This window comes from Phaseolus vulgaris, chromosome 1, assembly GCF_051622355.1.
Source record: "Phaseolus vulgaris cultivar YP4 chromosome 1, ASM5162235v1, whole genome shotgun sequence".
Classification (NCBI taxonomy): domain Eukaryota; kingdom Viridiplantae; phylum Streptophyta; class Magnoliopsida; order Fabales; family Fabaceae; genus Phaseolus; species Phaseolus vulgaris.
In genome coordinates this window covers 28,111,108-28,137,998 of record NC_143498.1, presented here as the reverse complement: position 1 = coordinate 28,137,998, position 26,891 = coordinate 28,111,108, and positions in this window count along the sequence as shown.

Sequence of the window (26,891 nt, the reverse complement as noted above, 5' to 3'; positions counted from 1 at the left end):
GTGGTATTCTCGGCCAGGAGGCTCCACCACTACTTTCACAGTTTTACAGTAGTGGTGATGATGAACCTCCCCATCCAGAAGGTACTGCAGAAGCCTGATGTTGCTGGAAGGATGGTTCGCTGGGCGGTGGAGCTGTCAGAGTTTGACATCCAGTACGAGCCCAGAGGATCTATCAAAGGACAGGTATACGCGGATTTCATTGCAGAGCTCTCACCCGGAGGCGACCAAGAGGAGGAGTCAGGATTGCAGTGGTTGCTCTCGGTCGATGGCTCCTCCAATCAGCAAGGAAGTGGAGCCGGAATAGTCTTTGAGGGACCTAATGGTTTGCTGATTGAGCAAGCTTTATGTTTCACTTTTAAAGCGAGCAATAACCAGGCTGAGTACGAGGCACTGATCGCAGGGATGCTCCTAGCCAAGGAGATGGGTGCGCAGAACCTCTTGGTGAAGAGTGATTCACAACTGATCACGGGACAAGTCTCGGGAGAATTTCAAGCCAAGGACCCACATATGGCGGCGTATTTAAGGTACGTCCAGCTGCTGAAGGGAGCATTTAGCGCTCTTGACCTAGTACATGTCCCAAGAGAGCAGAATGCCAGAGCTGACCTGCTTGCCAAGCTGGCCAGCTCAGGCAAGGGGGGCAGACAGAGGACAGTAATCCAAGAGACGCTCAAAGCTCCGCGAAAATTCGTGGAAGATAACAGGGTGGATGTCCTCCATATTTGTACAGCGAGAGGGAGACCAAGGAGTCATCGTTCTTTGACTCAAGATACAATAAAGACACCCCACATCAGCACATACGCGGACGCACCCGAGGGAGGAAAGCATACGCAGATATATGCCTTAGCCAAGGGAGACACTTGGATGTCGCCATACAGACGATACCTGGCGGATGGGGTTCTCCCAGTAGAACCAGAAGAAGGCAAGAAGATTAAAAGGAACGCTGCAAGATATACCCTGGTAGACGGGATGTTGTTCAGACACGGGTTCACCCACCCCATCCTGACGTGCGTAAGCGGCGATGAGTGCACCGGGATAATGGCTGAACTCCACGAAGGTATCTGCGGGAGCCACGTGGGAGGAAGATCTTTAGCTTCTAAAGTGATACGCGCCGGTTTCTACTGGCCGACAGTGAAAGAGGATTGCGTGCAGCACGCCCAGCGCTGCAAGCAGTGTCAGAGGCACGCTAACTGGCACAAGGCGCCGCTAGAGGAGTTGAGATCCATATACAGCCCATGGCCTTTTCATACGTGGGGAATCGACATCCTAGGCCCGTTCCCACTAGCGATAAGACAGATGAAGTATATGATCGTCGCCATTGAATACTTCACCAAATGGATATAGGCGGAGCCCGTGGCCCAAATTACTGCGCACAAAGTACAGCACTTTGTCTGGAAGAACATCGTATAACGCTTCGGTGTGCCCAGGCGATTGGTGTCCGACAATGGCACCCAGTTTGCAAGCCAACAGCTGAGAAACCTGTGCGCAGAGGTAGGCATCAAGCAGGTGTTCGCATCAGTCGAACACCCTCAGACGAATGGACAAGTAGAGTCAGCAAATAGAGTTTTGCTGAGAGGACTAAAGAGAAGGCTAGAAAAAGCTAAAGGGGCGTGGGCAGAAGAAGTGCCAAGGATTGTATGGGCATACCACACCACGCCCCAATCTTCCACCATGGAGACGCCTTTCAGTCTAGTATATGAGTCAGACGCGATGATCCCCGTAGAGATTCACGAGAGCTCGCCACGTTACCAAAATTTTGTGGCTGAAGAATCCAATGAAGAGAGGCCAGTGAATCTGGACTTATTGGACGAAGCCAGGGAAGAAGCAAGAATAAAGGCTGAGGCAGTGAAGAGAAGAGTGGAGCGACAGTATAGCTCCAAGGTGAAGCCCCGGCAATTCCAGGTTGGTGACTTAGTCATGAGGAAGGCTCACCCATATGAGCTAGAGAACAAATTATCTCCCAAATGGACCGGACCCTTCAGAATCACCGAAGCCAAGGGGAATGGTTCATACAGTCTAGAGACTTTGGAAGGAGGTCCCATTCTGCGCAGCTGGAATGCGGCCAATTTAAAATTTTATTTTAGTTGAATTATGTTAGAGAACAGTAATGTAACAAGATTTGTAAAGGGGACACTCTTTTTCCCTCTCGGGGGTTTTTTAATGAGGTCACCCAAGTAAAAAAGAAGTTCGAGAAAAACTTTGCCTCATTTTTTCTCTTCCCACTCGAAGTGTAAGATCAAAGGGTAAGGAGATAAAAGACAAAGACTCAAAGCAGTGTCAGGCGTCGCCAAGATAAGGCATCGCCAAGACAAGGCGCCGCAAAGATAAAGCATCGCCGAGACGAGGCGCCGCCAAGATCAAGCGTCGCCAAGATTAGGTGTCGCAAAGATTAGGCGTCGCCAAGAAGGGGGTCGCCCAATGACATGTCGACAAAGGAAACGCCGCCAAGGTGAGGCATCGCCAAAATGTAGGCATCGCCAAATGGGATTATAACTAGCCCCGGTCTTGGTGTTTTCAGACACCCTGAGGACGATCCGGCGCTGCTGTAATAGGCCTCTCCTCAGGCGTGGGAACCAAGCACCGAAGAGATAAGGGACCAGTTGCCTTGGTGTTTGAGACGCTCCATGGACGATACGGCGCTGTTATACAGGCCTCTCCATGGGCACGGGCACCAAAGCGCGATTTTGTCCCTAGCATTAGACACGCAAAGGGCACCCAGAGCAGGTCTCCCTCCAAGCGTGGACACTCAGTACAGGTAAAATAAACCCTCCTAAATACGATGGAGGGAGTGCCGGAGGTAACGCACGCAGCATGGCAGAGGAAACAGAAATAGACGAGAGTATGCAAAATAAAATGAGCAGCGCTTAGACGAAACCAAAGTATGGCTCAAGAGTTAGGGTTACAGATAAAGTTCGTGATAAAGACAGATTAGAAAAATGGGGCAATCATGTACACGCCCTATGCTCATATGAAAAGCGAAATCAGGCCACCTTTCAGTGGCCTCCGGAGTCTGAGCGGGAGGATGATGAGGCCCCGTTCTCGGCCCTCAACGCCTGGGCAAGCTGCAACCTCTGGTGTCGGTTTATCTTCGAACCTGCGCTAAAGGAGACAAACATGGTGAAGACACCACAAGATTAGTCATGCAAAAATCCAGTAAAGGCGAAGGATGAGAGGTTTTAAGGTAATCCCTCGTACATATATATTTCTCCAAGGCCTCAACGTTGTACTGCAGACTTATCAAAGCGGCAGCGTCAAAAAACCCCGCCCCAGCCAGGATCCGACAAGCTTCCCGGTCGTTCAAAAGTAGCCGCTTAAGAGGCCTGGACTTCAAGGCTCTTGTCTCCCTCATCCAGTACAGTGGAAAGCCGTCCAGGGCGGAAGGCACGAGATCATAACAGCAAACCTTAAAGAACTTACCCTTCCACCCTGTGAAGGAGTGCTGGAAGGGGGTCAGGGGACCCTGCTGGGAACATTGCTGAGGGTCACCCAAAGGTTGTTCCTTTGCATCTTCACCTCAAAGAAGTGAAGAAAGATGTCCACAGAGGGTGCACACCCCAGGAAACCAAATAGTATGTCGAAGGCTTTGACGAAAGCCCAGCTGTTAGGGTACAGTTGGGCCGGGGCAGCATTAATCTCTGTCAGCAGTTCCCTCTCGAACTTGGAGAAGGGCAGGCGCACGCCGACGCTTTTAAAGACCACCTGGTAGAGGTAGAAAAAGGGGACTCCATGGTTGGCCCGCTCATCCCCACACACTGGCTCCCCTAAGGTGCAAGGGAACACGGCGATGTCGTCATCATGCCTCTTCGCGAAGGCACGATGATCATAGGAACACGCTTCCCCCACATGTTCCCTTAGGGCCCTGGTGGAAAGTAAGCTAGAGCACTCGTCGAGGAGTTCGCGCGAAGCCCAAACGTAAAGATCCTTAGGGTTGACCCTAGGGGTAGGAGGATTGGTAGACATGTTGGCACAAGCTGTCAGTGAAGGAACTAGAAGATCAAAGGAGAAAGATACGGTAGAAATGAGGAAGGGAAATGCCAACAAGAAAGAGCGCAAGAAGAACTCTTTGGAAGGAAGAGGAACGGCGCGAAGAAGATGCGAAAACACAGAGATGATGAGTGCAGGTACAGGATTTCAAAGACCCAAATATTACAGTTGAGGCGCCAAAGGACACGAAAAGGAGCACCGTGCGATCGAGCCACGTCTCAGGAGATGGGAGGACGACCTTTAGCGTCACTTGTTCTCATTCAGAGAACGTCATGTCAACAGAGTCCCCGAGGGTACGATTTGCCGGCGAGGAAGAGAACATCTTGTCTAAAGCTCAGAAAATGTCAAGATCAAATCGAGCAGGGGAACGTCCAATCAGCAATATGGGAAATGCCACGTGGATGGCGTGGGCGAGACCTTAGGCTTTTTCGCTAAGCAAGTGTCCCGCCCTCAAGCGTTGACCAGAGTCAAAGTCAAAGACGACGCCAAGGCCAAAGTCAACAGATTGACCGCACCAAGCATCGCCAAGACATGGCGTCGCCAAGGTGGGGCGTCGCCAGTATAAGACGCTGATGGCGTCGCCAATATAAGACGCTGATGGCGTCGCCAGTATAAGGCACTGATGGCGTCGCCCCCCCGATACCCACGGGTAGGAAAGACTGTGGAGGGGGGCAAAATCGCCGGAAGCCAAGCAAGTCATCAGCGGCGTTGCTCCCCGATACCCACAGGTAGGAAAGACTGTGGAGGGGGGCGAAATCGCCGGAAGCCAAGCAAGTCATCAGTGGCGTTGCTCCCCGATACCCATGGGAAGGAAAGACCATGGAGGGAGTGACCCCATGGGGGGCTTCAAGCCTGCCTAGTGCTTGGCGTTTCTAGACACCCTGAGGACGATACGGCGCTGCTGTAATAGGCCTCTCCTCAGGCGTGGGCGCCAAGCACCAAGAGTTAAGGGACAGATTGCCTTGGTGTTTGAGACACTCCGTGGATGATATGGTGCTGTTAGACAGGCCTCTCCATGGGCGTGGGCATTGAAGCACGATTTTGTCCCAAGTGATTAGGCCTAGAGCAGGTCTCTTCTCGAGCGTGGACACTCAGTACAGAAGACAAATGAGCCTCCACACCCTCGAGCGATGACGAAGCCGGAAGAGATCAAGTTCAACTTTTGCATTTGAGCAATGGCGGAGCAGCCAGCGCCTTCACGAGGCAGAGCCCTCGCAGATACGAAGGCTGAACAGGTTTCGAGGTGAAAGTTAGAAGTGATTGGTAAAAGAAAGAAAATAGAAGGTTACGTGCTACCTAAGCGCCATAGATACAAGTTCGCCCAGTATAGCGAAAGAAACAGATAGAAGTACAGGCGAAGCAGTTGAAGCATACAAGAATGAAAAACAAAGGTAAAGATAGCAGTCAAACAACATTTCATTCCTCAGAAACATGCAATTGTCAAAGTGAAGATTCAGGACATGGATAATGTCAATTAATACCCACTGTTCCAACAAAATACAAATAGTTCAAAGTATTTACGAAGTCATCAAGCGCATGAAAAACGTAAAGAGCAAAAGATGGAGGCTGAGGGTTTGCAGTTCAATCGCCCAGTTCAAGAGGCACAACTTTCCCATCGACGACGTGGTGGGTAGGGTCACAGTTCGAGACGTTGATCCCTGGGTTCTCGCAAGATGCTTGAACCAGAGCCTCCTTGAAGCCTTCGTCGAACACGTCCGCCATCTCGCCGGTGAGCTCCTGGTTTTCCCTCTCTAGCTCGTCGATCCTGGAATCCTTGGACGCCAACTGCTTGTCCAAGAACTCCTTCCCCACCTGGAGCTTGTTGGCTTCAGTATGGAGTCTATTATATTCAGCTTGGAGAAGATCGAAGGCCTCGACCTTTGCCGCCAGGGCGCCCTTAGTCTCAGCCAGCTTCTGCCCCCGAGCAGCATACAATTCTTCAAGTTTTTTCTGCTGCACTTCGGAGGCACGAGCCACCTCTTGGAGGCCAATATTCTGGATTTGGTGGGAGGTGAAGTGGGCTAGCAAGTCTACATACGCTTGTTCAACCTCATGCGCGTATGCTTCAGCCCTCTCCTTACCCTCTTGGGCCAGCTTCAGTGAAGCTGTAGTAAGGCATGCTTCCTCCCCTATTGGGGTTTTCTGGCGACATCCCTTCAGTCAATCCCTGCGCCAACTGCCTGTAGACGGGGCGGGGGATCAGTATTTCTCGGGGAGAAGGAACAGGAGCCGGCGCGGGAGAGGCAGAACCCGAAGCCGCTGCCGCTTCAGGCAGGGGTAGCGGCGGAGGAACCAACTCGGCCCCTTCATCTTGTTCTTCTTAGACTGCTTGAGGCGAAGGCGACGTAGCGCTTGGAGGGTCGTCCCTTAGAGAGTCCCCGCCACCGGGAGACGCGGTTGGCAGGGTAGGGACCCTTGCAGGTCTCCTCTTTTTGAAGACCAGAGCGCCACCTGAATCTTCACTATCAGAGTTTATCTCCAGCACCCTTTTCCCTTTGTCTGGGCGTGCTGGAGCATGTGTTGATGCCGCGGCCAGTGGGACCGCAGCAATGGGAGGAGGAGAGGTAGGTGTTTGGCATGTTTGGGGAGAAGATGGTGGAGTCTGCAGGGAAGTGACGGGAGTTGGGGGAGTAGTGGGCGGCAAGTCGAGGGCGACGGAGTCCCCACCTCCTTTGGTGGACTTTGCTTTCTTCAAGAACTTGGCAAGTGTGAGGCGCCTTGAAGAAGCCATTACCGAACCTGCGACAGTCAGAATAACCAAGCAAAGACTAACTCAGATGAGGCAGAATGGGAGCAGCAGTCAAGCACATGCAGGCAACCACAGTGGTTCAAGCAATGCAAGTAAGTTCATATAACCACAACGGTTCATACAATACAAGTACATTCAAATGAGACCAAGCAAAGTACAAGCAAGTTCTAGTGGGCGAAATCAAAAGCAAGTACCAAAATAGGTGGAGAGGCCGTGAGCATTGAACTCGTTGGCGATGAGCTTGGCGGTGTCGAAGACCACCCCGAGCCCAGCCAAGGCCTTGCATACCTCCCTGTCAGCAGAGGCAATCTCATCCAAAGCCTTGGGCTTAGTTGATACGGGCTTCTCCGACCAATACAAGGGAAAGCCCTCCAGTGCGGTGGGGTCGTGTTTAGTGGCGCGCACCTTGAAGAACTTTCCCTTCCACCCTTTGAACGAGTTTTGGAAAAGAATGAGGATGATGCGGCCGGCGACGCCAGAGAAGCTCATCCAGAGGCTCTTGCCCTGTTTCTTCACCTCGAAAAAGTGAAGAAAGACGTCCACAAAGGAAGGGATGCCCAGATACCCACAAAGAATTTGGAAACCCCTCGCGAAGGCCCAGCTGTTGGGGTGAAGCTGGGCAGGGGCAGTGTTGATTTCAGTAAGCAACTCCCTTTCGAAGGGAGTGAGAGGAAGGCGTAGACCCACTCGTTTAAATACCATTTGGTAGACGAAGAAGAAAGGGCTTCCCCCGGTGGCCCTTTCATCTACACAAACGGGCTCCCCCGGCCTTACACGGCAAACGAAGATGCGGGAGTCATGGGTCTTGTGGAAGGCGTTGAAGTTATAGAGAGTGGGGTCCCCCCTGTGGGCTTCAACGTCTTCAACGGAGGTCAAGGTGGAGCACTCCGCAAAAAGCTCATCGGAGGCCCAGCGATATTCCTCCTTGTAGTGGGACCTGGGGGGCGGAGGATCGGCGGTGGCCTTGTTTCGCGCCATCGGATCAAGAACTGAAGAGTGAAGAAAAAAGAAAGGGTTCAGTGAAAGGGGGTTTGAAGAAGAAAAAGGGGGAAAAAGAGAAACCCTAGGCAAACCCTACCCACGCGAGAAAAGGAAGAACGAGGGGAAAACAGAGAAGCACAAGAACAACACGAGAATACAAGAAAGTAAACAATCCTAGGCAGTTCATCCATACATCATAGTAATGCAATAAAGAGAGAGAGTCAGCAAGGGTGGAAAAAACTGTACCTTTGAGTATCGGAGTAGGTGAGGAGTGGAAGTGCGAAGGAGAGAACAGAGACCGCAGAGAGAGAACTCGAAGAAGATGAATAGTGCGAGAATGCGAAGAGAGTGGATGAAACAGTGGCTTCGAGCGCGGGGTTTTAGGTAACTTAAACGTTACGAGGAGCGCGAGAGGCAACAGATGGTGACCGTTTGATGAGGCCACGTGTCGCAGGATTAGGCGCTCGCTGAGAGCGCAAGAGGCTTTGGATGATGACCGCGTGATGAGCCACGTGGCGAGCGATTAACCGTGACCCAAAAAGCGTTACTTTTCCCGATTCAAAGGATGTCCCATCAGCCATTAAGAACATTTCAACTGCTCAGGGAATGTCACGTCAATGGTTTGGGGAGTGCCGCGTCAGCAAGAATGACACGTCACCAGGATGCCACGTGGATGGTTTGGCGAGGCCTTAGTCTTTTCGCTGAAGACAAGTCATCAGCTCAAGACTGGGGGGCTTGTGTACCGTCCCGTCCCCGAGCGTTGGCCAAAGTCAAAGTTAACGTCGGGGTCAAGGTCAACATATGGTGGGACCACACGAACGGCCCAAAGAAAGGAAGTCAACAAAGTGACTACATAAGGCGTCGCCAAGACAAGACGTCGCCAAGAAAGGGTGTTGCCTAAACAAGGTGTCGCCAAGATAAGGCGTCGCCTAAACAAGGCGTCGCCAAGATAAGGCGTCACCAAGCAAGCCGTTAGCAGTGTTACTCCCCGATACCCATGGGTAGGAAAGACCATGGAGGGAGTGACGCCACGGAGGCTTCGAGCCCGCCTAGCTCAGAAACGGTAGTAAAGAGAAGAGAAAGGTGGCTTCAAGGCCATAGTACTAGCGCCAGTAGAGAGCAACCTGACTCGTGAAGTGCCCATGTCACCCTAGGGAGATCCTTGGGATAGATACGACTCATGAGAGGGTAGTGCTAGGGGTAACCAGGTGCAGGGTGCTAGAGGAAGGTAGATACGCTCTCAGAGCGAGTGACTAGAGGTTGGGAGGCATGAGTTGGCACCCAAAAAGTCACCCCTTGCGCCAGATGCACTCCAAGGAAGGAGGACTCACACGATGAAATACCCCTAAGTTGGGTCACAGTGCTGTGAGGCCCTCCACGTATAATAACGGCCAAGTCAGGAGGACACGCGGCAGGAAGAACAGAAACATCAATGATTTCCAAATGGTTTGTCAGGTATGAGGTAATTAAAGCTATTTAAAAGTAATTAAAGTTTACGTTTCGAGCGTTTTAAGGTACTTTAAATGCTTTAAGTGGTTTAAACGTCGTAAAGGCGCTGAACGTTTCATAACCTTAAATGCGCTTTTAAGACGCTTTAAATGCTAGAGACGTTTAAAGGGAACCTAGGACGTGGGAAACGGGGATCAGACCTTTGGCAAATTTTCCCCAGAACACACTCTAGTTGCTTGCTCGAGCCTTGAGGTTACACACAAGGGACTAGAGAAGGATTGTTTGCCAGAGCCAGAAAACGATACACAACACACAATTCCTTTTACCACCTTCAGAGTGCCATCCACGGTGCTCCGATACGGAGGTGTAGAGTTTTGGTGTTTCTTGTTATCTGACTTGAGCGTCGGAGTGCAAACGGCCGCTAGGGCGCCCATTTTCCCACTTCTTTGCAGGTGCTCACAGATTTCCAGAAGGAAGGTATCCCTAGCTGACGGGCAAAGTCGCGCATAAAGACGTACCCAGGTCAACCGGCAGGAACAAAAATGACCACGGGGTCATTATCGTGTGGGACGACATCCCGCAGGTCAGCCCTTGTGAAAACGAGGTCTGACTCCCACAGGTCATCCGGAAACTCCTCAGCAACTGAACTCACTGACCTCACATATTTCTTACGTTGAGAGGTAGTGGGTCCTCCTCCAGAAAAGCCGTCAGAAATTGTGTGTACTTCTCCGTGAGTCGGCATTTCGTGTGCTTGACCTTCCTCCGGTGTCACCGTGGCTGTGGTTGTAGCAGACCCAGCGAGATAATCTTTTAGGAAACCATTCTTCACAAGCTCATCCAACTGATAGCCCAGCGCTAAGCAGTTGTTAATATGGTGCCCGAATGCCTCGTGAAATTTGCACCATGATTCTTTGTGGGGTCCCAGCACCTTGTCAGACTTCACCGGTGGCCTCAACCTGTCAGCTATGTTAGGCACAACGATGAGGTCTTTAAGCTCCACCACGAAATTGTGCCTCGGAGGTCTATTTCCCTCTCTCCTTCCTTCTGCTCGACCCCTAGGTTGGGTCCTCCTTGCCTCGTAGGTGCGCTTCCTGTCTTAGTTCTTTCTCTCTGTGGCGGCTTCGTGGACCCTAGCAGGTTGTGTGTGCATGTGCGCTCTTGGGCGTGTGGGTGCAGCAGTCGTGCATTTCTCGTATGTCTCACCCTCAGAGGTAATGTGTTCTACCGCCCGACGCCTTATTTCAGCAAAAGTCTTGGGGCGGCTGCGATTGAGTGACTTGCTGAAAGACCCAAGACACACCCCTTTCCTGAATGCGTACACGATCATGGGCTCGTCTGTGGTACCCACCTTCACCACCTGCGCCCCGAAACGGCTTATGTACTCTTTCAGGGTCTCACCTTGATACTGCTTCACGTCAAATAGGTCGTATGAAACTGGGGGTGGGGCCCTGTTGGCTAGATACTGCTCTCTGAATAGTCGTGAAAGTTGTGTGAAAGACGTGATGTGACCCTCTGGGAAGCTGATGAACCAATCCATGGCCATCCCAGTCAAAGTGCTCATGAAGAGCTTGCACCTTATGGCATCAGAACCGCCTACCAGCATCATCTGCGTGTGGAACGCAATGAGGTGCGCCTCAGGGTCCTTCATCCCTATGAAGGTTACTTTGGGCCCCGTGAATGTGTTGGGGATCGCTGTCTCTAGGATCGCCTGTGAGAATGGTGTTGAGAATTCTCTCGGTGGGGTGGCAGTCTCAGGCTCGTCTACGTCGCGCCACCCACGGCGTAGTTCCTCGTTGGTGCGGTGGAGCTCATCGTTTCTCGCTTGAGATGCGGTGAGATCTGCCTGCATGCGCTCTTGCTCCACTTTGGATGCTGACATTGCTTCTTGCAATCCTTGCATCATGCCCATGAGTTGTTGCATGGTCATCTCTTCACTCCTAGCGCGTGCGAGTCTCATTTTTGTGGTTTCTGGAAGCCTTCCTGACTATTGGGCGATTTGAGAATTGGGACTGGGTTGGAAACTGCAACTGGAACTAAAAAGCTGTGTGATGGGACTGATGTTTTATATCGGCCCCACGGTGGGCGCCAAATGTGTTGAAGATGGTTGCTGCCCCTTCAAGATTGTGTTTGATGAAGACTTATATGTAGTGTTTGATGAAGACTTGTATGTACTTTTCATGTAATTTTGCTTTGCTTTAAGTGTGTCTTAGTTAGTGCTTAGAGGGTGTCTAAGAGTAGCTTTTTGCTGAGTAACTCACCTCATAACCACTGGCCATGTGATAAGAACAAGCATAAGTTTTCTTAAACTGTTTTTCACATGTTTTACACAAAAACATGTTTACTGCATAAAAATAAATCTGTTCTTTTCTAAATAAACAGATTCATTTTTTTCACTGATGCCTTGGCTAAAGTCTTGTAAAAATTAGATTTTGTGCATCAGGTATTTTGACTAAGTCTTCTTCTTTTCAAAACGACTGAGTTTTAAATTGTTAAACTTTCTCTGTTTTCGTTCTGAAAAATAAATCTGTTCATCTGTAAATGAATAGATTCTTTTTGCCTCTGGTGCCATGCAAGCTTAAACGTTTTTCAGTTTTATCTCAGCACCAGAATGGTTGACTAAGTCTCCTCACTTAACAGATTCTCTAACTGCTTTTGAAAATAAATCAGTTTATTTTATTTTCAATCTGTTCATTTTATAACAGCTTTAACTGTTTTTCAAAATTCTGTTATAAGCTGGCTTTCTATAAAATGCAAACTTGGTTTCTGAGTTTAATAACGATTAAAACAGTTCATACATTTGCAAAAAACAAGTTTTGACAGTAGAGAGTTAAGTGTTTTCAAGGATTAGCATTTGTTCTTCAAAGATTTCAAAAATCACAAAGTGCTTGTTCTTGGTTTGGTTCCAAAAGCTTGGTTTGAGGTGCAGCTACTGTTCTAGCAATCTTGCCTACTGGTTTAAGGCTGATCTTTGTTACCTCAATCAGGTGTAGTCGTTTCACTTCTTATTACTTGTAATAGTTTGGTTGAATCCTCTTCTTGATAGGTGTTCTTGGAGAGTGGATGTGTGTGTGTGAGTGCTGAAATAGGTTTTTTTTCAGCAAGAGTACCTAAGTTCTTGTAGGTTTCAAGAACAGTGGGAAGTGTACTTGATTGTACTGTGTGTTAGTGAATTCCACCTGTTGTTGGTGAAGACTGGATGTAGCTCAGGTTGAGTGAACCAGTATAATTGCTTGTGTTCATTCTCTCTCTCTCTCTGCAATTTCGTTTCTGCATAATTGATAAAACAGCAAAGAAATAAATCTGTTCAATTGAAAATAAATCTGTTCTTTCTGGGCACTGTGCATGCTGTTCTTGATTTCTGAAAAAGGTGTTTGAATCTGATAAGAACATAAATAATCTGCTAAAAATCATTGGAACAGATTGACTGTGATAGGCTGCTCAAGAAACTGTCAATGCTATTAATTGAACCTTAAACAATTGCTTAAAATTGAAGCTTGCTGTTTTGTGATTCATTGTTCTAACTAGCATGCTATCAATTGAACCTTAATCACTTGCTTGAAATTGAAGCTTGTTGTTTTGTGTTTCACTTATTTTCAAATCTGATATTTGTGTGTGTGCTGCTGGAAATTCTCACTGCATAATCTTGTGATTAACCTTGCTGAATTAAAAGCTTTTCAAACAAAAACAGTGCTGAAATAAATATGTTCATTTTCACATAAATCGATTTATTTTCTGTAAAACTGTGTTAAACAATGTTTCTGCGAGAAAGTTTTAAAAGGTCAATTCACCCCCCCTCTTGAACTTTGGCACTATTAAACCCAACAATTGGTATCAAGAGCTAGGACTTGTATTTTAATCAAATTTGTTTGTAATAATGTCTGAGTTCAATGTGCTTTTTGCTGAAGGTTCTGCTGTTAATAGACCACCTATGTTTAATGGAATGAATTATGCATTTTGGAAAGTTAGAATGAGAATTTTTATGGAATCCATTGATGCATTAATTTGGGAAGCTGTGGTCAATGGACCTTATGTGCCAATGCAGGTTGTCAAGGATGAACAAGTGGAAAAGCCAAGATCAGAATGGAATGAGACCGAAAGGAGGAAGGCTCAACATGATCTTGTGGCCAAGAACATCATAACCTCTGCATTGACATTGGATGAGTTCTTCAGGATATCTCAATGTAAGTCAGCTAAGGAGATGTGGGAAGTCTTAGAAGTGACTCATGAAGGTACTGAAGATGTGAAAAGGTCAAGGAAACATGCACTCATCCAAGAATATGAGTTGTTCAGAATGCAACCCGAGGAGAGCATTGCTGATGTGCAGAAGAGATTCACCCACATTGTGAATCACCTCACTGGCTTGGGAAAACAATTTGACAGAGAGGAGCTCAACACAAAGATATTGAAGTGCCTCGACAGAAGCTGGCAACCAAAGGTGACAGCTATCTCTGAAAGCCGTGATCTGTCAAAATTGGAAACTGCTGCACTGTTTGGAAAGCTGATGGAGCATGAGCTAGAGCTTAAAAGACTTAAAGAGCAAGAAACAACAGAGAGAAAACCCAAAGGGCTTGCACTGAAAGCAACTGAATTGGATGAGATCAAGGAAGAAAAAGAAGATGCTGAAGATGATGATACAATCAGCCTTCTTACAAAAAGATTCAGCAAATTCCTGAGGAAGAAAAGCAAAAACAGGAACCAGCAGAAAAGAAGGTATCCTAAACCCAATGATTCAAATTCCTCTAAATATACTTGCTTTGGATGTGGCAAAACAGGGCATATCAAAACAGATTGTCCAGACAATCAAACAAGGGACAAATCTGCCAACAAGAAATCTGAAAGGAACAAAGGAAGGAGAGCCTACATCTCATGGGAGGAAAATGAAGTATCCTCAACTAGCAGCTCTTCAACAGAAGATGAGGAGAATAATTTGTGCTTCATGATGAAGGATGAGGAGTCAAGCTCTGAATCAATTGGAAGCAAGAAAAACCAGTGGTACTTGGACAGTGGTTGTTCCAAGCATATGACTGGAGATCTTACAAAGTTCACCAGCTTAAAGCTCAAAGCAGAAGGACATGTGACCTATGGTGATAATAACCGAGGGAGGATTTTGGGCAGAGGAACTGTTGGAACAGGGAATTCAACAACCATTGAGAATGTGCTGTATGTAGAAGGACTCAAGCATAGTCTTCTCAGCATAAGTCAGCTTTGTGACAAAGGATACAAAGTGAATTTTGAGTCAAGTGGCTGCACAATCTCAAGTAATTCATCTAGTAAGGCACTTACTGGTAAGAGAGTGAATAACATTTACTTGTTGAATATCATGGAAACTAACTCTTCAAATGAGTGCTTGCTGTCCAGAAGTGATGAGTCTTGGTTGTGGCACAGGAGGTTAGCTCACATACACACAAATCACTTGAATAAATTGAAATCTAAAGATTTAGTTTCTGGTTTACCTAACATTAAATTTCAGGATAACAGGCTTTGTGATGCTTGTGTGAAAGGTAAACAAATCAAATCCTCTTTCAAGTTAAAGGATATTGTCTCTACAAAAAATCCATTGGATGTGTTGCATATGGACTTATTTGGTCCATCTAGAGTTGCTAGCTTGGCTGGAAATTTGTATGCTTTAGTTGTTGTGGATGATTACTCTAGATTTACATGGACTTTATTTCTTGCACATAAACATGATGCTTATTCTTCCTTTAAGAGATTAGCAAAAATTCTGGAAAATGAAAATGGTTGCTGCATTAAATCAATTCGAAGTGATCATGGGGGAGAGTTTCAAAATGCTAAGTTTGAGAGGTTCTGTGAGAAGCATGGGATAACTCATACCTTTTCAGCCCCTAGGACACCCCAACAAAATGGTGTAGTTGAAAGGAAAAATAGATCACTAGAGGAACTTGCTAGAACTATGTTAAATGAATCTAAGCTTCCTAAGTACTTTTGGGCTGATGCTGTTTATACTGCAGGTTATGTCTTAAATAGGACCTTAATAAAACCAATTCTTAAGAAAACCCCATATGAATTGTATAAGGGCAGAAAACCTAGTGTGAGTCACCTTAGAGTATTTGGGTGTAAATGTTTTGTATTGAATAATGGCAAAGAAAATCTTGGTAAGTTTGATGCTAAATCTGATGAAGGTGTGCACATTGGTTATGCTTTGAATGGTCATGCATATAGAGTCTTCAATAAAAGGTTGCTCATAGTAGAAGAATCAATGCATGTTGTTTTTGATGAAACTGATCATAGCCTATCTAAAACTGCTGATGAACCTGACAGTAATGAATTTAAATCTGTTTTAAATCAAAATGAATCGATTCATTTTGATACTGCTGATACACATACTGTACAAGAATCTACTGCAGCTGCAGGTTTGCCAAAAGAGTGGAAAACCCCAAGAGACTTAACCCTTGATAATGTCATTGGGAACATTGAGAAAGGAGTGTCAACTAGAAAATCCTTGAACAACTTCTGTGAAGCAATGGCTTTTGTATCTCAAGTTGAACCCAAGAATTTGAAGGAAGCTCTCAAGGACAGTAACTGGATTTTAGCTATGCAAGAGGAACTGAATCAGTTTGCTCTTAATGAGGTATGGACTCTTGTTCCTAGAATACCTGAGATGAATGTTATTGGAACAAAATGGGTATTTAGAAACAAAATGGATGAGCATGGAGTGATCACCAGAAACAAGGCTAGGCTTGTAGCTAAAGGGTACAATCAAGAAGAAGGAATAGACTATGATGAGACATATGCACCAGTGGCTCGGTTAGAAGCTGTTAGACTGCTGCTTGCTTTTTCATGCATCAAAGGGTTCAAGCTATTCCAAATGGACGTGAAGAGTGCCTTTCTGAATGGCTATATAAATGAAGAGGTATTTGTCTCACAACCACCAGGTTTTGAAGACCATCAACATCCAGAATATGTGTTCAAACTCCAAAAGGCTCTCTATGGACTCAAGCAAGCTCCTAGGCAATGGTATGAGAGGCTAAGTGATTTTCTCACCTCTCAAGGCTATGACAGAGGCACATCAGATAAGACCTTGTTCATTAAGAAGAAAGGAGATGACTCAATTCTAGTCCAAGTATATGTGGATGACATCATTTTTGGATCAAACAATGGAGAATTGTGTGAAGCTTTCGTAAAAGTCATGAAGAGTGAGTTTGAAATGTCAATGATGGGTGAGTTGAACTATTTTCTAGGCTTGCAGGTCAAACAACTCAAGGATGGCATTTTCTTGAGTCAAGCAAAGTATTGCAAGGATTTGCTGAAGAAATTTGAAATGGACAAGTGTAAACCAATCAGCACACCCTTCTCAACAAGCTGTCATTTGGATCATGATGAAGCTGGAATTTCTGTTGATGAAACCAAATACAGAGGACTCATAGGATCACTACTGTATCTCACTACCAGCAGGCCAGATATAATGTTTGCAGTGTGCATGTGTGCAAGGTTTCAATCTGCTCCTAAAGAATCACACTACAATGCTGTCAAAAGGATTTTGAAGTATTTGCAAGGAACTAAAGAAGTTGGCTTGTGGTATCCAGGTAACATTTCATTAAGCTTAACTGGGTATTCTGATTCAGATTTTGCAGGTTGCAAAATTGATAGGAAGAGCACAAGTGGAACCTGTCATTTGCTTGGATCAAGCTTGATCTCATGGCAATGCAAAAAGAAGGCTTGTGTAGCTCTTTCCACTGCTGAAGCAGAATACATTGCAGCAGGGAGTTGCTGTGCTCAAACTATATGGCTAAGACAACAATTGAATGATTTTGGTATCTTACTTAACCATATACCTCTGCTGTGTGATAATACAAGTGCAATCAACTTAACCAAAAATCATGTCATGCATTCAAGAACCAAACACATTGAAATAAGGCATCATTTTCTAAGGGAACACATATCTAATGGAACATGTGATATTAAGTTCATTGGTACTGATTTACAACTTGCTGATTTGTTCACAAAACCATTAGCCAAAGATAGGTTTAATTTTCTGCTTAATGAATTGGGTATTATAAATGTCAATTGTACCTAGCAGTAAAAAAAATTAAATCTGTTTATTCGCAATTAAATGTGTTTATTTTCTGCACTGATACGCATTGATGACTAGGAAAGAGAAATTCTGATCTTTGACTGCTTGACTGACTTAGTGGGCATTAACCTCTGTACCTTTGACGTTTTGGTCATGGTTATGTAACCGATTTGATGGTTTGGGTGCTCAATAAGAATTTGAGTGTATGCATCGTGACCCTAAAGATTTGGTGCATATTTTCAAAGATTCTCTGCACAAATTCAGAAGCATAAAATCTTCATGCATATCCACTCATAACTGCCATATCAATCCATTTATTCTGCTATAAATCTGTGTGAATACTTGCTACCCACATTGGCCATTCTCTTTCTATTCTCACCATTTGAAATCAAGACAAGAATTCAGGTTAACATGGCTTCGTCTTCAAGACAAAAACAGAAAGGCAAGGGAAAGCAAACCACTTCTCAAGGTGTGTTAGAAGGATGGTTCGCTGGAAATGAAGAAGGCATCAATGCCTACATTCATGAAACAAGCAGGAAGCATATCAACATACCCAAGGTGCTTTATTTCAACTGGCTGAAATCTGAAAAACTGGTAGAAACAAGGACTGTGTTGAAGCACCAGAAACTGAAAAAGATGCTGGAATTAACGGGTAATGTCTATCCTGACTTGGTTAAGGTGTTTTATACTAACCTCACATTGGATGGGAAGAATGTTGTCTCTTATGTGAAAGGGACAAAGATGAAGATCACAAGTGAGGTGTGGAATTCTGTGGCTGGAATAAAATATGCTGGACTGAAAGTAGGGAAAGGAAATACCAGTGGAATTTTAGAATTCAACAAGCTGCAATATTACAAAAGTTGCATGAGGAATCCTACAGAGAGCATAAACAGATTCCATGCAGGGCATTTGAACCTCACTCCACGTCTAGTTGCATACATCATAGCTTGGCAACTGATTCCTAGAGGGACAAACCATGTTGTCTTACATGAAGAGGATCTTATTCTCCTATATTACATCATGAACCAGATTAAGGTAAACTGGGTGTTCATTGTCAATGAACACATGCTCAAGTCAAAAAGGTTGGCTGATTACAGATTTCCCTATGCTATTCTTGTTTCCAAATTAATTGATTACTTTGGTATTGATGCTACAAATGAGAGAAATGACCCTATTAAAGCTGTAAGTGAGATTGATACTTCAACTCTCACCAAAATGGGTTTTCACAAAATTGAAAACAAGTGGGTGGTCCTCAAGGAGAGTAGAACATGAAGATGAGGATGAAGCTATTCCTATGGATGATGACTCACCTGCTGCCCAATCTGAACATGAGGAAGTTGCTGCAAATGCCATAGTTGCCTATCAAAGTCCAGAATACCGTGGAGAACCAATGTCTATGTTTGAGAGGCAAGTGCTGTACCGTCTTGATGTCATGTCTGCAGAACAAAGGGCACACTTTGAGACTACTCATGCAAGGTTCCAACACCTTGATCATCAGATTGAAGGAGTTCAGGCACAGCTTGCAGAGCTTTACTACAAGGATCAGTAGTTTTCTGTTTTTAATGCTTTCATTATCAGTTTTCAAGTTTCTGTAATGCTGAACAATTTGGTTTTATGTTTCTGAACTATTATGATTGTGGTTTCTGCTTTATATCCCTTTATTCCCTATGCTTATATGCTGTTTGATGAATCCAAAGGGGGAGAAAAATAGCTCACTATGCTAGGTGAAGCTAGCTGTAACAGGGAGTTAATTCTGCACCTTTAAACCAATTCATATGCTATGCAATACTGCTGTTTTTTTCTGGTTTAAAATCTGGTGCAGTGCAGGTCCAATTCTGGTTTAAAATCTGGTGCAGTACAAGTGCTTAAAGCAACAAAGCTATGAGGTTAGCTATGGGGATTTGTCTCCATCAAACAGGGGGAGATTGTTGAAGATGGTTGCTGCCCCTTCAAGATTGTGTTTGATGAAGACTTATATGTAGTGTTTGATGAAGACTTGTATGTACTTTTCATGTAATTTTGCTTTGCTTTAAGTGTGTCTTAGTTAGTGCTTAGAGGGTGTCTAAGAGTAGCTTTTTGCTGAGTAACTCACCTCATAACCACTGGCCATGTGATAAGAACAAGCATAAGTTTTCTTAAACTGTTTTTCACATGTTTTACACAAAAACACGTTTACTGCATAAAAATAAATCTGTTCTTTTCTAAATAAACAGATTCATTTTTTTCACTGATGCCTTGGCTAAAGTCTTGTAAAAATTAGATTTTGTGCATCAGGTATTTTGACTAAGTCTTCTTCTTTTCAAAACGACTGAGTTTTAAATTGTTAAACTTTCTCTGTTTTCGTTCTGAAAAATAAATCTGTTCATCTGTAAATGAATAGATTCTTTTTGCCTCTGGTGCCATGTCAAGCTTAAACGTTTTTCAGTTTTATCTCAGCACCAGAATGGTTGACTAAGTCTCCTCACTTAACAGATTCTCTAACTGCTTTTGAAAATAAATCAGTTTATTTTATTTTCAATCTGTTCATTTTATAACAGCTTTAACTGTTTTTCAAAATTCTGTTATAAGCTGGCTTTCTATAAAATGCAAACTTGGTTTCTGAGTTTAATAACGATTAAAACAGTTCATACATTTGCAAAAAACAAGTTTTGACAGTAGAGAGTTAAGTGTTTTCAAGGATTAGCATTTGTTCTTCAAAGATTTCAAAAATCACAAAGTGCTTGTTCTTGGTTTGGTTCCAAAAGCTTGGTTTGAGGTGCAGCTACTGTTCTAGCAATCTTGCCTACTGGTTTAAGGCTGATCTTTGTTACCTCAATCAGGTGTAGTCGTTTCACTTCTTATTACTTGTAATAGTTTGGTTGAATCCTCTTCTTGATAGGTGTTCTTGGAGAGTGGATGTGTGTGTGTGAGTGCTGAAATAGGTTTTTTTTCAGCAAGAGTACCTAAGTTCTTGTAGGTTTCAAGAACAGTGGGAAGTGTACTTGATTGTACTGTGTGTTAGTGAATTCCACCTGTTGTTGGTGAAGACTGGATGTAGCTCAGGTTGAGTGAACCAGTATAATTGCTTGTGTTCATTCTCTCTCTCTCTCTGCAATTTCGTTTCTGCATAATTGATAAAACAGCAAAGAAATAAATCTGTTCAATTGAAAATAAATCTGTTCTTTCTGGGCACTGTGCATGCTGTTCTTGATTTCTGAAAAAGGTGTTTGAATCTGATAAGAACATAAATAATCTGCTAAAAATCATTGGAACAGATTGACTGTGATAGGCTGCTCAAGAAACTGTCAATGCTATTAATTGAACCTTAAACAATTGCTTAAAATTGAAGCTTGCTGTTTTGTGATTCATTGTTCTAACTAGCATGCTATCAATTGAACCTTAATCACTTGCTTGAAATTGAAGCTTGTTGTTTTGTGTTTCACTGATTTTCAAATCTGATATTTGTGTGTGTGCTGCTGGAAATTCTCACTGCATAATCTTGTGATTAACCTTGCTGAATTAAAAGCTTTTCAAACAAAAACAGTGCTGAAATAAATCTGTTCATTTTCACATAAATCGATTTATTTTCTGTAAAACTGTGTTAAACACTATTTCTGCGAGAAAGTTTTAAAAGGTCAATTCACCCCCCCTCTTGAACTTTGGCACTATTAAACCCAACAAAATGTTCCCGCCGGTTGACCAGGGTCGTCTCTATGCGTGGCTCGTCCTCGCGAGCTAGGGCACCTTCGTTCTGCTCCTTCTGTGAGTACCTGAAAAGAAGTGAACAAAGGGGCGCCCTCGCGGCCGTTTGCACTCCGACGATCAAGTCAGCTAGCGAGAAACATCAAAGGTGACAAACCTCCGTATCAGAACACCGTGACTAGATGCTCTGAAGGTGGTCGAAAATACTGAGTAACTAATGTTGTGTTGCCCTAATTGTCTGTGCGTACAGTGGGTGCGCAGCGAAACAACTAGGGTTTACGTACGTGTAAAGCTGCCAGAATTAGGTCAAAACTCGGATCCCCTATTCAAACGTCCCCATGCCCATTTTTATACACCTCCTGTATTTAAAGCGCGTTAAAGCGCATTGAAAGTGTATAAAAATATCCCTTGAAACGTTTGAACTTAAATGAATTAACGCGTACCTTAGCGAACTTTTAGGAAAGCCTTGATGTTTTCAGTGCTTATTGCCACGTGTTCTTCTGACTTGATCGCTGCTCTACACAGAGGGTCTCACAGCGCCGTAACCCAGCTTAGGGTTATTCCCTTGTGCGAGTCCTCTTTCCTTGAAGTGCATCTAGCGCGTGGGATGACTTTCAGGGTGCCAACTCATGCGCCCCAGCCTCTAGTCATTCGCCCTGGGAGTGTATCTACCCTTCCCTCGTACCATGCACATGGTTCTCCCCTGGGCGGGGCCCTCTCATGGGTCGTATCTGTCCTAGGGTCTCCCAGCGGTGGCGTGGGTACTTCACAAGTCAGGTTACTTCTCACTGGTACTAGAACTATGGCTTTGAAGCCACCTGTCTCTTCTTTTTATTACTGTTCTGGGCTACGTCTTAACCCGATGATGCTTCAACCTGGCGATATCCTCTCCTGGCGACGCCTCATCTTGGCGACGCCTTATTTTGGCGACGTCTCATCTTGGCGACGCCTTATTTTGGCGACGCCTTGTCTTGGCGACGCCTCATCTTGGCGACGCCTCATCTTGGCGACGCCCTTGTCTGTTGACTTCCTTCCTTGGACTCCTCGAGTGGTCCCATTTTATGTTGACTTTGACTTAATCGTTGACTTTGGCTTTGGTCAACGCCCGGAAACGGGACGGTACAATATTTAATTACTTTTCTTTTGTTTGACTAGTTTTTCTTGATTTAAAGATTTGGAGAGAAAAATATTCTGAAGAAGGGTCAATGAACTTTATGTTTGATTAAATTTTAAACTGGAAATTAGTATCTATCAAAACACATAGACAATTCTATTTACAATGATTATAAAAGAAACATCTTCTCTCTTATAGTTTTTAGGATAAAAAAAAATGTCATAGATAGCTTATCCTTCAATGAAGAAGCCATTTAGAACTGAAAAAAATTCTGTAAATAGTAAAATTGTCCTTTTAAGTATTAAACACATGCTGATAAAAAAAAATTAACACAATTGTATATTTGGAACTCAATATCAATGACATGTAAAGTGAAGTAACTTTATGCTAAACGACCTTGTTTAATAACGTAAAGTTTAACTTGATAATGTTGGGATCTTTTCATAAAGGTAAATTGTTAATTAGATATTCTAAATTATTTATATTCTAAATGTTGGGATCTTTTAACTATCAATTATTTATATTCTAAATTTTGGTAAAAAAACTTTGGTAACAAAAATTTTTGTTGCTAATTAAATACTAATTTAGAAACTATTTAACAATAATAGAAACTAATTTAGAAATCAAAAAAAATTTTAGTCTCTAATTTAGTCACTATAGCAACTAATTATTTTTTGTCTCTAAAATTGGTTTTTTTTCATCATTTTCTTGTAGTGTATATATCACTTTCAATATAAAATCTTATGACTTTGTTGGTATTTTTTTATGAGTTAACTTTTTTTCATGACTATTTACTAATTAAATGAAAATTAATAAACATTAGTTATGTGAGAAATGCATAATTTTGTTAAGTTTTTTTTAAGTGCCTTCACTGTGGGGAAGTTAAACTCTATGATAAGAAAAGATAAACTCTATTTAAATGTTTTAATATATATATATATATATATATTTCTTATTATATAATTAAAAATGGTTTTATGTACTTGTTAGGAGTGATAATGTACACTTTTGCTTTATCTTAAGAGATAGATACATATAGATAATTAAAAGTGATTTTCTATACTCAAGTGTAATATTAAAACGAGAAGAATAATAATATTTGTAATAAGATTTTATTGGTATAACTCTTTGCAATTAATAAGTAGAAATAGATGTACACTAAATTCGATCGGGTAAATTAGTATAAAATAAAGTATTTCCGACTATCTTTTATTACTTATAAAAGTTCTGGTTGATTTTATTAAAAATTTCTAAACATATTTAGGCATATCTTTTAAAACAATCAAACAACCGGTTCGAGACAGATCGGTAGACAATATGAGGTTTAGAACATTCAATTGTCAAGAACAAGTGTGCTCTCAATTTAGTATGTTATTTGTCCTTCTTTGTCTTTCGTGATACATCTTTATATCTACAATCACTACATCTAGCTCCGTTTTCGATCTTACTCTGTCATAAATGTTCTTTACTATTCTGCTGAGAATTCAGACTTTTCTTGATTTGTCTCTAGTAAAATAAAACCTCCTAAATACTTGGATCAACGGACGACTATTTTATCTTCTGTCTCGGGTCAGGTCCAATACTCAACAACTCCCTAAACTCTGTCTTCTGGCTAGTGCTTGAACCCATTTCTAAACCGAAATGTTTATTTCATATTTAATAGTCACTAATAAAAAATAATTAATTCATAAAATTTCATATTATTTGTCTATAAAAAGTTATAGATCATCTCATCAAGAATATGTTGGTTATAAATACAGGATTATCATTCATTACAATGTTAAGATAAAATTATTGTTTATGATCATATTGTTTATAATCAAATTATTTAAGTCTATCCAATATTATTATTTAAAAAATATGTTAAATGATACCGATTAAATTATTGTTAGACAATATTTTCCTATAAATACTTTAAAAAATAAATAAATTTTATAAGTTAAATATTCGTTTATATATAACTTATAGAAATTCTCTATCAAATAGTTTTTTTTTCTAAATTCTGTACATAAATTAATTTTAATTATGATGAAACTCATTTTATATTTTCTTCTTATTTTCTATAAATATTTACGAAAAAACATGTGGTAAACATGTCCTGAAAAAAAAAAAACATGTGGCAAACATGTCCTAAAATATTTTCTACTCATTGATTTATATTTTGATGTTATCTATTTGAAATTTGGTTGATGGCGTCCATATAAAACATCATTTACCTAATTGATTAAAGATAAGGGTAATTTCGGGTTTTTTTATGTTCAGTGTAATTTGTTATTTTCTACTGAATGAGTTAAGTAGTATATTGGGAAAAAATTCATTTGAAGATAAAGTTTTAAAGAACACTTCTGATAATATAATTTTCAGGATTTTTTAAATTTTTTTAAAGCGAAAGTAAATTAGTAGATTGATTGAAAATTTCATAAAAAAATATAAAAGTTCTCTACGATTTAGTTATATATATATATATATATATATATATATATATATATATATTAATAATAATAATAATACATTACTTAGAATTAATTTTAGGGTGGAAATGGACTTTACTTTTTTTTTATCAGGCAAAAACTTTGTTTTTTTATTAGACAAGTTGAATATTTGTTTGTTATTTTTAATTTTTTTAATAATTTTGAAATCTACTATATATTTTTATATGAATTTAAAAGCAAAAAATATAGTATAGAATCAATTGAAAATTATAATAAAAATTGAATTAAATTTGAAGTAAAAAGTACACGAAAAACATAAAACCATAGTCATGGTATTTGCATCAAAATATTTTGGGAAATTTTCCTGCACCTCCATACCTTTTTTCATGTACCTCTATATTTTTTTTTAATTCTAATAATATCTTTTTCAATATGTATGTTGGAGAGTGTGATATCTTCTTTAATTTCAAGCAGTGGTGGTTGCTTGTGGTGAACGTTGGTGGTTGATGTAAGTTTTGTGGTATTTTTACTAGTTGTGATTGTTTTTTTTTTCGTTTTTTGGAAGTTATTAAACTCGAAAAAAAATCAGTCAGGTGCAAAAATAGAAATAGAGTACAAAACTAAAAAAAATCATCTTAACGAATCTGTTCAAAATGGGGTGAATTGGACTTATAAATTTTTTGCAAAGAATACAATTTAGAAAATCCTGACAGAAAAGGAACAAATTGATTTAATGAAAAACATATTTATTTTTTTATTTCAAGAAGTAGTTTAAAAAATATAACGGATTGGTTTTAGAATCAACATAATTATTTCTTTATGAGTTCAAGACTTTTGTTCAAAGAAATGATTAAAGACAATGTTAGTCCTTTAAGACAAGAGTTAACAAGTGACCACTTTGATGATTGAAACCAAGAAATACAAGACGTTTCAATCTGATTTCTAAACCAGTACCTTTAACAAAACCAGTTAAAATTTCACTTGAAATAGTTTTGTTGAAGAGAAGTGGAGAAGTTAAGTTCAACAAGCAACTTTCAAAAAACTTTTTGAAAACAGTTACGAAAAGAAAGAATCTTGAACTAGATTGCTCATTTGAAACTCAACACATGAGGTATTACTTACATAGAGATTAAAGATACTTTGAATTTTAAGAAAGATTTAAATCCTTATTAGAATCTTGAAAACCAAAAAACGATTTAACCCAGCAGTAGTTAAAACAACAGATTCAATTTTGAAACAATAGGTTTATTTTATCATAGATTATCATATTTTAGATTTAAAGCAATGTTCAAGAAGGGAGGATGGCACACACAGTTTTATACTCATTCACTCAATGAGAGCTACATCCAGTCCCACCTTATACCAAGATGGATTCCACTAAAGCAAAGAAATCTTTACAAAACTTCCTAGTTCTTAAACCCTTCAAGAACCAAGATCACAAACTAAAGCACACTATTTCAGCAACCCAGAAACCCTATCAAGAAGTACAAATACAAACACTTTTACAAAAGGAAAAGTCTAGGAAAGAAAACACCTTTATTGCAGATACAAGAGTTCGAACCAGGACCCTCACAGCTGCAACACTTGAAAGAACCTTGAATTTCAAGCCAAAGACACCAACACAAGAGCACTTAAAGTTTAAAAAAAATACTTTCAAAAACTAAAACTCAATTCAAAATCTTAATGAAAGCACTTGAAAATTGTATGCAAATCGTGATTGCGATAAGTGATTTGACCTGAGATCAACCTTCCTTTTTATAGGTTTCAGATAAAAAAAGATTTTCAAAAACATTGTTATAAAACAACAGATTCAAGTTCAAAAGAACATACTTTTTTTGAAAATACTCTTGGTGGTAACATAACCACTTTCAGATCAGTTGAAAACTGAAAATGTGAACAAAATAGAATTTGGAGTCAAAAATGATTTTTGATAAAGCTAACCGCTTTTGAAGTAGTACCAAATAATCAATTATTTTTTCAAATTAAAAGATTAAATTCTTGTGCAGTAAAATAATTTTTGAAAACCATGAAATAGATTTTAAAAACATTTTTAAGAGACGCTTATGCTTAAGCTCATCACTATGGTTGTGAGATATAAGGTAGATTTAAAGTGTAAAAGGCTATTTAAACAACTCTAACATAATTAAGACCATGAATTACATTTTTCATAAACCTTGAAACAAGTATTCTTCTTCAAACACATCTTCATGGAAGTTGAGTAGAGTTCGCATCTATCTTTAACAGAATCTTCTTGTCAATTATCTCATACATGCTCAAATGATAAAATAACTCTCTCAAACATTATAGCTGAAGAATAATGAAAGTGTTGAAACTGAAAGGGAGGTATGGAGGTGCGGATGTGCAGTTGAGATTATTTAAAAGTATGAGATCATATTTATTTAGAGTTATTTAATTTTTTTAAAAAAATTGACTTTTTACAATTAATATAAAAATGGAGAGAGAAAATAATTT